Below are 11346 nucleotides of genomic sequence, written 5' to 3'. Positions count from 1 at the left end.
GGGGTGGGTGGGGTGGGGGATGGAGGAATATTATGCTGACTTCTTGAGAAGGGCAGTGCTAGTAGGAGATGGGGGGTGGTATTGGAATTACCTGCCAGGCCTCAGACTCCTTATACTTCAGCTGTTGCTGCTATGGTACTGGGCTTCAGATGCTGCAGCTGGGGGGACAGAGCAGCTGCAGCAGCCCCATTGCTATATTCCTGGGGGATTTCTAGTGTGGCACTGCCTCTAAATTGGTGACTGGGGCTGGCACATGCCAATTCCTCCTCTAATATGTTATAGGCCTTATGTGCTTCTAAGCCTCCAGTGTTCTGATCAGCACACAGATGTTTCAAATTCTAAGCCTCCCAGGAAGACCAGACCTGATCATAAATTTTCCAGTGAAACAATATTTATCAGATCAGTTTGTTAAACATCAGTTTGTTAAACTTGAAATGTTTTGTTCAGGGTATGACAGGACCTTGGCTTGTTGCCTGGTGTTTCCAGGATCCACAGCTTTGTGGTCTACCCTGGAGATGTGAACCTTGAATCCATGGCACTCTACTTGGAAGGTCCATCTTAGACCTAGGGTAGAATTGGAAGAACCTGCAACTGCTCAGTGAAAGTGAAATTCTTGGCATTGATGGATCAGTTTTACTGAGAAGCTGCAGGATGTGGGCAGATTCTAGTTTCTGGGCAATTAAAAAATGTCTAGTTGTAATCTAAATCAGACTGCATTCAAATTTGGAAAAAAAGAAAACAAATCAAATAAAAAAAATTCCCATGGAACCAGAAACCCTACTTTTTGATCATCCATCTGTACTGCAGATCCTTTATAAAATGCTATTTAACCCACTAAATAGATGTCAAAATCTACATATTCTTTTTTGTTTGTATTTATGCAATTTGTATTTCTATTTCTGCAACTTGGTGGAAACTTTCTAGCTGCATGCATGGGGTTTGGACACTTATGAGTAAGCTGTGATTTTTGTGCTGTAGACACATAAGCAGGCACACACAGACTAAGCATGCATGCAAGACAACACACTTAATAGTCAGACATGTAAGTGTGTCTAAGTCATAAGAAAACAGTTAGCCAGAAACCCACAACCAATGCATGTTAGACTCTGGATAATGTGGGCTCTCCAATATTTTAGCCCCAGAAGCTGGCTGGGGCATTTACGCAAAATGAGAACCCAGTTTCCAGAGCCCCTTGGCTTGAGAGTATGAATCTATATCTTTCTGACTTCTCAGCAAAATGCTTGAACCACCAAACCACAGGTTAGGCATTATCCCGCCCTCTCTCTAAAGGTGGCCCCCTGGGCAGTCAAAGGAGAGAGATTTGTGGTGTCATAAGAAAGAAATGTCTTACCCCAGACACATATTTTGTGCAGTATCTTAAAGTTAATTAATTCTAAAAAAAAATATTTTTAAGACATTGCCACTGGCACTGCAGTGCACAATATCCCCAAAGAACAGCCAGTTTACATGAATGGTTTGCTCTCTGTGGATGCAAAACTGCCCAGGGTAACATGTTACCCCAGGTGTGAATGTGTTTTTCCATATGGGGTAACAATTTACCCCAAGCCCATGTTAACATATTGGGATAACTTGTTACTCCAGTGCCTTAACATGGGCTTGGGGTAAATTGTTACCCCATATGGAAAAACTTTTGGTCAGGCATAAGATCAGGCATAAGGTCAGCCATAAGATCAGGCAAAAACACTTGGTCAGGAATAAGATCAGGCAACTTATTACGCCAATGCAATTTCTGTATAAATGACAGGCCTAGACCTGTTTGGCCACTTCGGGTAGATGCATCTGAAAAGTCAGTATTCATTCACACCTCATTCATGTCCACTTCAAGTGTCCATGACAATTAATGGATGGCCACCCTCCACTCTGCTTTTGCAGAAGATACAGTAATCCCTTTTGCTAACCACTTTATTTGCAGGCTGCAAGGTCATCAAAACACCCTGCCCTTTGCCAAAAAAAAACTACAAACCACCTTTGTCACACCCAAACCCACCTCTGCTCTTTTCTCATGGCAAAATTCAGCCTCACCCACCCCTTTCATAACATACAAGCAGGTTTGCCCTGACTTTGTTGGAAGTGAGGACAAGGGGCAAAGGGACAGCATAGAAGAAATAGAACAACATCATACTGCAATATAGTGTACACTATAGAGTCCCCTTCAACAGTAAGGACTTGACACCCCACATGCCCCTTTTATCTGCTCTCAATAACCTCCTGCATGTGTGGCAGGGCTGTGCGAGTCAGCAGCAATTTGATCTGGCTTCAGATCCGGCCGCTTCGGATGGCCGCGATCCAATCTGGAGCTCTGGACCAGGTGTCCACCTCAATCCAGCTGAAGTCGCCCCAAAGCTTTCGGACCTGCCTCAGAGATCTAGCCGTAGGATATAATGGGGAATCAATGGAAGATCTATAACTTTGTTGTTTTTTGTATGATTTGGATGAAACATGCAGGAATGCTAGAATCTGCTAAGAACATTAAACCTGCCATGCTTCAAGAAGATCAGTGCAGGGGTTTGGAGGGAACTGTACCCCAATTTCTTAAAAGCCAAACTCATGTCACGGCTGTGTGTTACACCACAGGTGGCTAAAAACAGTAGGCATGGTAGTACTTACTGAGGTGGTAGATCCTGCCAAGGTCACAAAGCCTGCCAAGTTTCAAGAAGATTGGTGCAGGGGTTGGCGGGGGGAACTGCACCCCAAGCTGCTGACAGGCAAAACCTGTGACACAAATGACCCTGTGTGTGTTAAGGCATAGCGGACTGAAAACTGCAGGGGTGGTAGCTGTTGCCGAGGCCAAAAAGCCTGCCATCTTTGTGTTTCCTAGAACAGGCCTGAGTGAGTGCTGGGCCCCACCAGGCCACAAAGTCTGCCTGCTGGCTGTATGTCTCGCTGGGGAAGTCTATCGTTTGGGGTCTTGCACCCCAAGCTGCTGACAGACAAAACTCGTGATGTGGGTGGGTGACACTGTGAGTGTCCTTCCTGGTGCTGGGGCATCTGCACAACATGGCAGTGTGCCCCACTGAGGCCTCCTCCTCCCCTACAGCCTCATGCCCGGTCCTCTGCTTTACGTGACAACAGGTACAATAACTTAGGTGGCTCAACACCAGTAGCATCAGCAGCAACATCAAAGGTACCCACATGGACCTGTCACAGAGCCTGTCATTTTATAAAGGAATTGACAGCTAGAAGTAAAGATGTTGTGTTGTGTTGAACATATAATGTTATTCATGGTGTGTGATGGCTTATCTTGTGTTTTTATGTCTATCTGTGTATTATGCAAAAAAAGGAGTACTTAAAAAAAATGTATCTTTGGAAGCTTTAGGGTTGAAAACCCCTTTGTCAGGCTGAGGAAGTTCCTGCAGTTGGTCCTGGATGGAAGGCATAGTAAGGAAGCCAGAGGCTGGCCTGGCTCGCAATGCAGGCAAGAAAGCCAGTCGGTGAAAATAGAAATGGAGGCGTCAGGGGGGAAGGACAGGCTGGAGTTGGGGGTAGGGAGGAAAGGGAGACCTGGGTCTAGGGGAAACTTGAGTGGTGATACACCACTAATATATAGAAAAATGTGATCACAATGAATCACTATATATATTAGTGGGGCACACTATATATATTAGTGGTATATCATCTTAATCACAGAAAAATGTGGAGTTTGGCTTACTTTTTAAATCCAAAAATAAGGTTTTGGGTTTTTTAATCAAAAAAACCCAGCATCCCTGGTCATGGCAAGTAGTTCTCTGTCTTTCTGGCAGCAGCAGGCACAACTCTGTGCCGCCACCCCCACTGCTGCCAGGCAGGCGAGGGGTGCCTCATTATGGCAGTGCAAGACTCCTGGCAATGGCACCATGCTTCCCTGCTCCAGCATGCCCTGTCATGCTGGGTCCTACCCACCGGGCTCCAGAGGCCCCTGTGGGGAGGGCAGCAGGGGAGAGATCCATAAACTGACAGCCTCCAAGACCTGATGATCTGTTCAGGTCCCTTACGACCCTAGAAACTATGAAACTATTAAACAATATATATTTCATTGTTTCATTGTAATAAAAAAAAATGTGGATTTGGGTTTTGGTTTTTTTTAACTGAAAATTTGGGATTTTTTTAAAATCAGAGAAAACCAGGATCCCTGCTGATGACTATAGTAGGTGCTTTCTTCTCCATCCCCTCCACCTCCACCCCCACCAAGTTGTCCCATTCTTCCCCATTTGCCAGGCTCCTTGTGTGCATTCTCATTTTTTCTTCCTCTTCTTGCTAGAATCCCTTTGTCCTCCCCTTTTCAATGCCAGACATCTCTAGCATGATTCTCAGTGATACCACAGGCAAATCAACAAGTCAGCAGTATGGTTTTTTTCCTGTGATGGCCTAAAATTTGGGAAGTCATTGCATAAAAGACATCTGATTATCAACAGACAGAGAAACTATATTAAGCTGAACATTAAGCCTTATACTTCACTTAGCCAAAAATAATAATCATGTAGTTGTTATATCAATTTCAGACTTCATAGGATAGCATAAAGATGGAAAAATCATCCCTATATATACAATTTATGAGCATCCAATATGAACTATTATCAGTTCTCATTATATTCCTATTTTTCTTTTTTGTAGATGATTTGGAAGCCAATCATGTTTCATTAATATAATTTTAAAAATAAAGCATAATCCTCTTGGTGGAAACAATAACATTGGCTTTTTATTATTTTTCAGATGAATGTTAATATTATGTCTAGTGATTTTAGAAGTGTAACCTGAATAAAAATTGTATCATTATGTTTTGCTGTGTAATTTATTTTATTCAGTTTACATACATATTATCTTGAGGGCACCACAGAAAATGTGGAAACATAAGTGGTATTTCAGTGGAGCCTTCCACTGTAGTACAAAATACTAAATAAGTATTTAGAATTTCTAGCTTTATTAAATATGGTAGGTAGGGAGTGTTGTGAACATGAAAATGGAAATATGGCTAGGAGCATAAATAGAGAAGCAAGGGAGCATAATGCGCTCCTGTTACCTTTCTTCATTTGCCTATGGCAGGGAGTATCAGAGCATGCTCAACGGGCTGCTGCTCTCCTATCATCTAGCACAGACATGCAGAGAGAAGAGAGAAGGATAAAGTAAATGTAATTTGGTGCTCACTTTCCACCCCAACACGCCAGGCAATACAGAGGGAAAATTCTGATACCAGTGTGCATAATTAGGAATTATTACCCCATGGAAACAAGGTGGGGGAAAATATGTAGTTCCAAGATTTATACAGCTTCTCTTCAACTATTCCTGGGGGTGTAGCATTACCCTGCTCTTTAGTATCATTACATTCAGTGTCTGTCTGGCTTTTTAATGACTTTTGACACTATAGACTTTCCTTCATAAATAACACATAAAATGGATTTTAGCTAAACTTTTTTTAAAGTCTAGTATACATTTGTTAGATTTAACTATTCTTGCAGAGATGGAAAGGCTACTTATTGTTTTAGGGTTCAAATTAGATTGTAAATTTATTGTAAGGACTCTAGGTAGCAAAGGTTTCTAGCTTTGTGTATTTTAATGGAAGACCTGGAAAATTAAGCAATTCAAAGTTCTATTGATTTATGAAAAGTTTTCAATAAATAGAAAACTTATTAGTGATTAGGAAACAAACATCCCAAGCCTTTCAACTGGTTTAACTATAGAGGATTAGAGGGTTAGAGAATGATTCCTATCATTCAGATTCAGAAGCAAAACTAATTTTCAAAGACAGACAGCTGTTACCATGACTGAAACCACACAAATGATAACTGTGTCTGCAGATGCAAAAGCATCTGTAGGAAAAGTGAAAAAAATGTGTTAAAGATTTATACCTACCCTTGTCAGAAAATTCCACCAAAAAGGCAATAATGCTTCGTAGTGGTTAATTCTATGAATTGCTATAGTCAGTGGAACAGAGAGTTCATATCACCTCACAGATTTTACACATGTTCCAGAAACAAGTGTTAGTTATAAACTGGCTGGCAGAGTATACTAACATGACCCAGAAGGTAACATTTTGTTATTTTAGTTAATACAAAATCTATTTGTGCAGTTAGCATTGAGAGACAGAGTGGCTGGGATTACCATTGATTGACCAAGATGTAAACTTGGGATGACCACTTGAAAATGACTACTTGTGGCTTCTAATAGGCAGTTTTATCAATAGTAAAACTAGTAATCCATTTTTATTCTGTCTACATAATTTGGAGATCGACAAATCACGTTTGTCAATCTTCAATACATGAAAGAAAAACAACAAAGTATTGTTCTAACAGAAAGAGAACTGTTTCAACTACTTTCAGCAAAACACAAATAAAACATACTAAATGCCATGTGCAGCATTGCTTGCATGAAAATCCAGTGAACCAATTTTTGCTTGAGATCACATTTTATTGCACTTCAACAGCTTCACAACACTTCCGCGTATACAAAATCCTGAAACATATCACACGTTCTTATTGTAAGAGCTTTGCAACACTTCCGTATACACAACATTCCTGGTTTCATTACTCAAGTCAGCAGTCATTGCAAATCAGATGTTTTCTGGGTGGGGGATTCTGGAAGCAGTCACATTTAGTTGTCCATGGGTGAAGACAGGATCCTAAAGGGACATTCCTACTTTTTTTAATGTTTGCCCCTGGGCTTTATTGATGGTCATGCTGAATGCCACCTGCACAGGGAACTGCTGATGTGTCCATGTGAATGGAAATGTGTTGTCAGACAGCTTCAGTGCTATCCGAGGAATTAGTACCGTTCTTTCTGATCCAACAATTTTTGCATTAAGTAGTCTGCTGTTGATGACGGATTGTACCAACAGCCACGTTCCATTGCACAGACCATCCTTAGGGGCAAGGTTTTGCAGAAGCATGATGAACATCCCAGGCTTAAGGTGGAGCTGATGTGGAAGCAAACCTGACACCTCCATGGAATTCAGGTACTCAGTTGACACAGCCATAATGCTTGCATCCTCTGAAAGAGCATCTGCACTTGTACAAATCCATTCTTGGCCTGGAAATTTTGCCACAATAGCATTGTTGATCTCCTGTACAATGCAGCGCCAAAACAGCTCTTTCAGACGTACATCCTGGATTTTGATACTTATCCAATAGATTTGGAAATGTCCATTCTATCATTGCTAAGAGATCCAGAGGCATGCAGAGCTCAGGAGGCAGGGTAATGATTTTGTCAATATTTGGAACTTGGCCATTTCCCAGATCCTAAAGCCATTAAGTGTATTTTTTTACTTTGTGCATCAAAACCTCCCTTACGTATTCACATGTTCTCACGAAGTTGAAAAATCTGGAAGTGGTTCCACAACTCAGATCACTTCAAGTATGCCTCTACTATTGGTGGCCATGAAGCATTTTTCACAACAGGCAGCATTTGCCGAAAATCACCCCCAAGAACTATCACCTTGCCACCAAAAGGTAAATTGTTCTGCAGTAAATCTCACAGTGTCCATTCTACAGCCTTCAGCATGTACTGATGAACCATTGGTGCTTTATCCCAGATGATGATAGCTGCTTCTCAGATCAGCTCTGCAAGGTCAGACTGTGCTGATATGCTGCAGGTGCTGGTTTTCAACACATTCAGAGGTACCTTGAACCTTGAGTGCACAGTCCTGCCCCCTGTCAGCATGGTAGCAGCAATTCCACTGGATGCCACAGCCAATGCAATCTTCCCTTCCCTGTACATTGCTGAAGGAATCATGTTGGAGCAGAATGTTTTTTCCCATACCACCAGATGCATCAACAAATGCACAAAATGGCTCTTGATTCTCCACTGCTTTCAAGATTGCATCCACCATTTGTCACTGAGCTGGAAGCATACATAGCAGTGAATCTTGCGCAATTTGGTGTTGCTCCTACTGGTTATAGTACAGCTTTTGTGCTAATGCATTTGACAGCCATTAAGCAGGGATGTCTTCCAAGAATGAGCAAGGCATATGTATGCCCTGTGCAGCATTGCCCCATGCAGCATCTTCCCAGATCAAGGCATGAGAATATGAATGTCAGGGTTTCTCATGAAACTCCCTCTCTCAACAATGTCATCTATCGCACTGAGGCTTCATACTAACGGAGACAGCACGCAGCACGTGTAATAGTATAGATTGTTTCAGATTAATCTGAAATGCTTTGTTCAACTTAATATAAGATGTTTCTTTTTATTGAACTTTTCCAAATAGTCGTTGCTAAAAACAAACAACCCCCCCACACACATGCCTTTTAAATGAAAATACTGATTTGAAATAAAGAGCTACAAAGCTGTATTTAAAATACATTAAAAAATACTCTGGCCCTGAAAAGAAATATTTAGTTTTCAAAATGTTTACAGGAAATTGTTCTTCTCTCCCCTTTTTGTCTGAATATATTAATCAAATTTGACTCAATTTCACTAACAGATTTTGCCCCGCTGAGTCTCAACAAATTTGCTTTACTTTAAATTCTGCCTAAGAAGTAAGTTTTAGATAGCACATATCATTAGAATCTCAGGTAGGTCCCAGATAAATACCTTACACTTAGAGTTTTGTTTGCTGGAATTCTCACTCCTTTTCCTTCAGTTTGTTGTGTATTACTCTGGAATCCTTTGCTGAAAAATCTTTCATGCAAGGTAATATTATTTAAAAGACACAACATTAACACATTGTTCTAGAAAATCTGCAAAGTTTTTCTTGTGTGTTCATTATTCAAAAGATACCATGGAATGAATTAAAACAAATTAGCAAATAACAACGAAGTCCAAGGCCTTAGCCTACTTTAAAGTGGCATAAATATACAGATTTGATCTGGGGTGTACACTTTCCTATTGAGTGATTAGAGTTTTCAGCTAAGTAACTGGAGTTTTATTATTCAGAAGATAACTATATTAAAAATGTACGTGTGATAGACAAGAGAAAACCTAAAAATAAAGATAATCCTACTTATTTGACAGTGCAAGCTCACTTCCCTGGCAAGAAAAAATAGAGTTCTATGAGCCCATGTAATGTATATTTTCAGTTTGTTGTGCATTGAGACAGAAACTAAAAGCCTTGAGCGGGACCCAGAGTGCAAGACAACTAAATGTTGCATTACTATGTGCAGCCACCAATACCAGGAACTATTTGGCTAGTCGCAGTAACCTAGCTAATTTGTAAGTGTAGCTCAGAGATGGCAGGGACTTTGCCTTGCTGTGGAGCCGAGCCTGCAATGCCACGCGCCACCTCAGGAAATGCACTGGCTGCACCTGGACTTTGACTGAGGAGCGCTGGGAGCTGGGAGTCTCCCTGCAACCAGCCCCCAAGTCGACTGCGTCACCATGACACCCCACACATGGACCTTTCTGGAGAGGTTCCTGAAGGACGCCGTCCAAAACAAGTACACCAGCAACCTGAGGGCCAGACCTGACCAGGGCAAGGTCTTCAACGTCACCTCAAAGTGGGACTCCAGCAACCACTTCATGCTCAGCAGGAGCTTCACATACTTTGTGGACTGACGCTTCCTCCACCGCAGCCGCCTCAACTGCCTGCCTCTGAATGGGGCCTTCCACTTCGGCCACTGGGACAAGAGGTGTTGATGGTGCGGCTACACAGCAGAGACCCTCCCCAACATGCTGTGTAGCTGCAAGCCGCACACCAGAGCCTGGCAGCTCCACCACAATGCTGTCCAGGACTGCCTGGTGAGGGCCATCCCGGCTGCAGTGGGCGAGATTTCCATGAGCTGCACCATCCCAGGCTGCGAGAGCCAGATGCGACCCAACATCGTCATCACTAACAAAGAGGCCAAGAAGGTCATGATCGTGGATGTAACCATCCCCTTTGAGAACCGGTGCCAAGCCTTCACTGATGCGCGGGCTCGCAAATGGGAGAAGTATGCCCTGCTGGCCGACATCCTGAGGGGCTGTGGCTATGACGTGATGGTCAATGCACTCATCGTGGGAACACTCGGAGCCTGGGACCCCAGGAACGAGAGCGTCCTGAGTGCCTGCTGCATCTCCCGCTGCTACGCCAAGTTGATGTACTGCCTCATGGTATCTGACACCATCTGTTGGCCCCACAACATCTACGTGGAACACATCATGGGCCACTGCCAGTACTCCGACCCCACCAGACAAACTGCCACCAGACTGGACCCAGAGGGGGCTGCCTGAACCCGTCCCCCCCCACCCCCGCACCAGATGGACCCTCACTTTCGAGAGGATTCTTCAGCAATGGACAACCCCGCTCCACATGAAGAGGACCCCTGCAATGAAACTCTATATGGACTGAGAAACTTTCTTCGAGCCACTTCCTCCACTGTTGCGGACCATAATAATGGGTTTGTGTGTATCTATCTTCTTTCTCTCTGTGTCGTGAACCCCGTCCCTCCCCTTTCCCCTTCCCCCCTCCCCCCACCTCCGGGCTTAGTTGGCTAACATTGTATCTTCTGTAACCTAGTTGCGTTTCCCCTCCTCACTCCCATCCCTCTATTCTTAGTCCCTCACTCAGGCAATCATTATTTCCCTACCAGCTTTGTCATCTTTTTTGCGTTCATGATCCTAAACATCTACTAATAAAAGTCAATGAACTTCCTTAACACACTAAGGTTTACAAATAAACCCACCTTGCCTTAGCTATATTCATCATCTAAGCTTATCACGAGGGATACTGTTTTTCTCTGATAAAAAAGTAAATCCCAAATTTTTGGATATAACTCCCCCCCACCCCATGCTCATTCTAATAATGGAAAAATGTGGATTTGGGGTAATTTTTAATTTTTGAAAAATTGGGATTTTTTTTTTTTCTCAGAGAAAAACAGAATCCCTGCTTATCACTGTCCAGTGTGATGCTGGAAGTGGGTACCTAAGGAATTTGAAACTTCCTTTCAAATAGGCAATAGGACATTTTCTATACCAAGAACCTAAGGCTGCCTATATACATGCTCAGAAGTTGTAGGCAGGGGAAGGGGCATTTTAGAGCAGTTCCTGGACAGCCACTCTAATTAAAATGGCTTATTCTCATGTGTACCAACCCCCCTCTCCTGCATTTCTAAATGAGCATCCCCACGGCCATTTTGAAATGTGGGGATTTAATGCACAGGACAGTGAGGCAATGCTGGAGAATTCTAATTAGAATGTGAATGAGCATGTCCAGAGCTGTCCCTAGGGGTGTGCAGGGCCTGTGGGGGGAGGTGGCAAGAGGTATAGGAGGAGGAAGAAAAAAAAATGGGGGGGCTCCAATTGTCCCATGACCTGGCCTGGCTGAGGCCCAATTCCCCATGATGGTTGTGGGACAATTGGACAAGCCATGGGCAGTTTGTATAGGGGCATGGCATGGGGCAGCCAGGAGCGGGGTGGAACTCTCCTTCCTTTCTTGGCTCC

General features: G+C 43.1%; 1 long non-coding RNA gene across 1 annotated transcript in view; it reads left to right on the top strand.

Moving 5' to 3' along the window:
* LOC109302449 overlaps positions 1 to 10076 on the top strand; it is a 10855-nt gene extending 779 nt beyond the window's left edge. Inside the window, exons 2-3 of the long non-coding RNA XR_002098781.1 lie at positions 2520 to 2526; positions 9769 to 10076. This is a non-coding gene — a long non-coding RNA (uncharacterized LOC109302449). The remainder of the gene's footprint in view (positions 1 to 2519; positions 2527 to 9768) is intronic.
* The last annotated feature ends 1270 nt before the right edge of the window (positions 10077 to 11346 follow it).

Source organism: Gavialis gangeticus, unplaced genomic scaffold (genome assembly GCF_001723915.1).
Source record: "Gavialis gangeticus isolate Ggan-Ray unplaced genomic scaffold, GavGan_comp1, whole genome shotgun sequence".
NCBI lineage: Eukaryota > Metazoa > Chordata > Crocodylia > Gavialidae > Gavialis > Gavialis gangeticus.
The sequence above is the reverse complement of the archived record's forward strand: the minus strand, read 5'-3'. Positions and strand labels throughout refer to the sequence as shown.